A 5,547-nucleotide genomic window follows, 5' to 3' on the forward strand; every position below is an offset into this window, starting at 1 on the left:
CACTGGAGTTGGAATGTTGATGAAGCAAGGATATCTCTATATTGCATTGTCTCAGGGGTCATTTTCAATTTGCCTTGATTCATGGACCTAACATTCCAGATTCCTATACAATATTGCTCTTTACAGCATCAAACTTTGGTTGTATCATCAGTCCCATCCACACCTGGGTGTTGTTTCTGCTTTGGCCCCATCCCTTCATTCTTTCTGGAGTTATTTCTCCACTGATCTCCAGTAGTATATTGGGCACCTACTGATCTGGGGAGTTCATCTTTCAGTGTCCTATCTTTCTGCCTTTTCACACTGTTCATGGGGTTCTCAAGGCAAGAATACTGAAGTGGTTTGCCATTTCCTTCTCCAGTGGACCACATTCTGTCAGACCTCTCCATCATGACCCATCCATCTTGGGTGGGCCCCACAGCATGGCTTATTTTCACTGAGTTAGACAAGGCTGTGGTCCGTGTGATCAGATTGGCTAGTTGTCTGTGATTGTGGTTTCAGTCTGCCTGCCCTCTGATGCCCTCTCTCAGTGCCTACCTCTTACTTGGGTTTCTCTTACCTTGGATCTGGGGTATCCCTTCATGGCTGCTCCAGCAGCCGCTGTTCCTTAGCTTTGACATGGGGTAGCTCCTCTTGGCTGCCTCCCCTGACCTCGGACCTGGGGTAGCACGTCTCAGCCACGCTTGTGCGATGTCGCAGCCACCCGAACTTGTGCTGACTGTGGCTCAGATCATGAACTCCTTATTGCCAAATTTAAACTTAAATCAAAGAAAGTAGGGAAAACCACTAAACCATTCAGGTATGACCTAAATCAAATCCCTTATGACTATAGAGTGGAAGTAAGAAATAGATCTAAGGGACTAGATCTTATAGACAGAGTGCCTGATCAGCTATGGACGGAGGTTCCTGACATTGTACAGGAGACAGGAATCAAGACCATCCCCAAGAAAAATAAATGCAAAAAGCAAGATGGCTGTCTGAGGAGGCCTTGCAAATAGCTGTGAAAAGAAAGGAAGAAAAAAGCAAAGGAGAAAAGGAAAGATATACCCATTTGAATGCTGAATTACAAAGATTAGCAAGGAGAGATAAGACAGACTTCCTGAGCAATCAATGAAAAGAAATAGAGGAAAACAATAGCATGGGCAAGACTAGAGATCTCTTTAAGAAAATTAGAGATACCAAGGGACCACTTCATGCAAAGATGGGCTCAATAAAGGACAGAAATGGTAGGAACCTAACAGATGCAGAAGATATTAAGAAGAGATGGCAAGAATACACAGAAGAACTGTACAAAAAAGATCTTCAAGACCCAGATAATCATGATGGTGTGATCAGTCAGCTAGAGCCAGACATCCTGGAAAGTGAAGTCAAGTGCCCTTTAGAAAGCCTAACTATGAAGAAAGCTGGTGGAGGTGATGGAATTCCAGTTGAGCTGTTTCAAATCCTGAGAGATGATGCTGTGAAAGTCCTGCACTCAATATGCCAGCAAATTTAGAAAACTCAGCAGTGACCACAGGGCTGGAAAAGGTCAGTTTTCATTCCATTCCCAAGGAAAGGCAATCCCAAAGAATGCTCAAACTACCACACAATAGCACTCATCTCATATGCTAATAAAGTAATGCTTAAAATTATCCAAGCCAGGCTTCAGCAATACATGAACTGTGAACTTCGGATATTCAAGCTGGTTTTAGAAAAGGCAGAGGAACCAGAAATCAAATTGCCAACATCTGCTGGATCATCAAAAAAGCAAGAAAGTTCCAGAAAAACATCTACTTCTGCTTTATTGACTATGCTAAAGCCTTTGAGTGTGTGGATCACAACAAACTGTGGAAAATTCTGAAAGAAATGGGAATACCAGACCACCTGACCTGCCTCCTGAGAAATCTGTGTGCAGGTTAGGAAGTAACAGTTAGAACTGGACATGGAACAACAGACTGGCTCCAAATAGGAAAAGGAGTACGTCAAGGCTGTATATTGTCACCCTGCTTATTTAACTTATATGCAGAGTGCATCATGAGAAATGCTGGGCTGGAGGAAGCACAAGCTGGAATCAAGATTGCTGGGAGAAATATCAGTAACCTCAGATATGTGGATGACACTACCCTTATGACAGAAAGTGAAGAAGATCTAAAAAGCCTCTTGATGAGAGTGAAAACGGAGAGTGAAAATGTTGGCTTATCATGGCATCCTGTCCCATCACTTCATGGCGAATAGATGGGGAAAGAGTGGAAACAATGACTGCCTTTGTTATTCTGGGCTCCAAAATCACTGTAGATGGTGATTGCAGCCATGAAATTAAAAGACAGTTACTTCTTGGAAGGAAAGTTATGACCAACATAGACAGCACATTAAAAAGCATAGACATTACTTTGTCAACAAAGGTCTGTCTAGTCAAGGCTATGGCTTTTCCAGTAGCCATGTATGGATGTGAGAGTTGGACTATAAAGGAAGCTGAGCACTGAAGCATGGATTCTTTTGAACTGTGGTGTTGGAGAAAACTCTTGAGAGTCCCTTGAACTGCAAGGAGATCCAATCAGTCCATCCTAAAGGAAATTAGTCCTGGGTGTTCATTGGAATGACTGATGTTGAAGCTGAAACTCCAATATTTGGCCACCTGATTCGAAGAGCTGATTCTTTGGGGAAAAAAAAACCTGAAGCTGGGAAAGATTGAGGGCAGGAGGACAAGGCGACAACAGTGGATGAGATGGTTGGATGGCAACACCGACTCAATGGACATGGGTTTGGGTGGACTCTGGGAGTTGGTGATGGACAGGGAGGCCTGCCTTGTTGAGATTCATGGGGTCATAAAGCGTCAGACACGACTGAGTGACTGAACTGAACTGAACAGGGGTCATTTTAGTATATTGGATATTATTTTCCCTTAATGTCCATAGGTTCATTTCATTTCTCTCTGTTTCTATCATTCTCTTCCTTTATTCTCTAAATACCAAGCAGAATTTGGCTATACCAAAAATGAACCCCACATTTATTGTTCCATGAGAAGTTTATAAACTGGAATTTCATGGTAAAAATGATATATTCTTTGGGAGAATAATAATTCGACCTGAGCAGCTGAGCTGTAACCACTCACAGTGTAAAGAGTGTGAATCTGTGTGACCAAACATGGCAGTGACACAACCCAAAAGAACATGGTGTGTGTGTCTGTGTGCTTGTGTGCGTGTGTGTGTGTGTGCGTGCGTGTGTGCACTAATGCCTTGAAAGTGAGAATAGTTCTTAAAGCAGAGGCACCTGGACTCATATGCTAAATGACATATATACACAGGTCAGAATTCAGTCAACAGATGGAACTAAGAACGGAATCTGACATAATTCACAGTATGGATTTATAGCTAATTTTATCATGTGCAAGGAAGCATAGGGAAGGAGGGATTCTCTTGGACTGAAGGTTCAGCTGTAGAAAGGAGGCCACCTTGTTCCTCAGCATCCCTGACACTATCTCTAATCACTGCCTGTCCTGCTTTTCCCTCTGCCCCACTGGCTTCCGTGTTTACTATCAAACATGTGGAACGAGCATCTTCCTCAGGTCCTTAGAAGTGGCAGCTCCCTCTTCCAGGTACACAATTCTGACATCACACTAGCTCCTTGTCTCTTTCATTAGGAATCTGTTGAAACATCACCTAGTTTGTTGGACTTTCCTAAACACTCATGACAAAATAACACCTCCTACCACTCTCCTTTATATCTGGTTTTGTTTTCTTCTTAGCAATTATCACCTTCTGACATATTCTATGATATTTTATTTGAATATCCTCATTCACTATCCTTGGATTGAGAGAGATTTACTTTACAGCACTTTATATTTCTTCCCTCCATGTGCTTTGATCATGCTTGGCACTAAATATTTCTCAAAGGAATTAAGGAATATCACATTAAAACTCTACAATATATGACCTCTTAGCAAATGTGATGAGAATGGGACAAAAATCCCTAGTTGGAAATGAAATGAAGTATACCCTCATAGGGGATTCTTGATTCAGCGGTTTAGAATCTGCCTTCAATGCAGCAGCCATTAAGACACATGGGTTCAATCTCAGGTTTGGGAAGAACCCCTGGAAGAGGGCAAGGCAACCCACTCTAGAACTGTTTCTTGGGAAATCCTATGGACAGTGGAGGCTGGCTTGCTATGTTTCTTGGAGACGCACAGAGTTGGACAAGACTGAAGCTGCTAAATCTACACATATACGCTCAAAGAGAATTAATCTGAAAATAAAATATACACCAACTTCTTGAGAGCTAAATAGAAATTTCAGTATTTCAGCTTTGTGAATTATACCAGTAGGAGTGAAAATTATCATTATTTCCTTTTCCTGGCAGTCAACTACACCCCACGGAACCAAGTAACAATACACAGATTTCAGGATTTCTTCTTCTGGGAATTTTAAAGGAAGCCAACTGTAACCCCTCATCTTTGGGCTTTCGCTCTCCATGTACCAGGTCACTGTGCTTGGGATCCTACTCATCATCTTGACTGTCAGCTGGAACTTCCACATACACACCCCCATGACTTCTTCCTCTCCAACCTGTCCTTTGTAGACATCTGTTTCATTTCCAACACCATCCCAAAGATGCTCTGGAACATCCAGACACAGAGCAAAGGTATCACCTATGAAGGCTGCATCACTCAGATGCATTTTTGCATACTGTGTGCAGGAATAGATGACATTTTCCTGAGTGAGATAACTTATGATCAATATGTGGCCATCCACCACCCCCTGCACTACACGGTCATCTACAGCCCCCACCTCTGTGGACTGCTTTTTCTGATATCCCGGGTGCTGATTGCCTTGTTTTCCTTGCTACACAACTTAATGGTGCTGTGATTGTCCTTCTGTCCAGAAATGCAAATCCCCCACTTTTTCTGTGAACTCAGTCAGCTGGTACAACTTGCCAGTTCTGACATCTTTCTTAACAACATAGTGATGTATTTTGCAGCTGTCCTGGTGGGTGTCGGTCCTTTTGCCTGCATCCTTTACTCTTATTCTAAAATAGTTTCCTGTGTGTGTAAAATCACATCAGCTCAAGGAAAATGTAAAGCATTTTCCACCTGTGTGTCGCACCTCTTGGTTGTCTCCCTGTTTTTTTTTTTTTTACAGTCTTAGGAGTGTTCCTTAGCTCTGCTGCTACCCACACCTCACATTCAAGTACAATTGCCTCGGTGATGTACACTGTGGTCACACCCATGCTGAACCCTTTCATCCACAGTCTGAGAAATCTAGATATAAAGGGGGCTGTGAAGAGTTTATGTTTGACACTAAGTATAAAAGACGAATTATAATATTTCCCTGGATTGCATATCTCAAAGACCCAGAACCAGAAATTGTGATTCTTTCATGACTGTGGAATGAAATTTTCTCCTTGTACGTATAATCTGGAATTTCCATTTTTCTTTCCTTCTTTGGATTCAGCATCTTTATACAATTTTGTCACTTTTTTTATTAAGCTTTATTCTCTGTGTTATACACAGCAATTTTTATTTTTTCCTACTCCACAGTTTATGTACCTTTGAAGAAAATGTTTGGAAATTTCATT

General features: G+C 41.9%; 1 pseudogene; it reads left to right on the forward strand.

Moving 5' to 3' along the window:
- Positions 1 to 687: 687 nt before the first annotated feature.
- Positions 688 to 5,293, forward strand: LOC136155835 (olfactory receptor 1571-like; annotated as a pseudogene).
- The last annotated feature ends 254 nt before the right edge of the window (positions 5,294 to 5,547 follow it).

This window comes from Muntiacus reevesi, chromosome 1 (assembly GCF_963930625.1).
Source record: "Muntiacus reevesi chromosome 1, mMunRee1.1, whole genome shotgun sequence".
In the NCBI taxonomy this organism is placed as follows: Eukaryota; Metazoa; Chordata; class Mammalia; order Artiodactyla; family Cervidae; genus Muntiacus; species Muntiacus reevesi.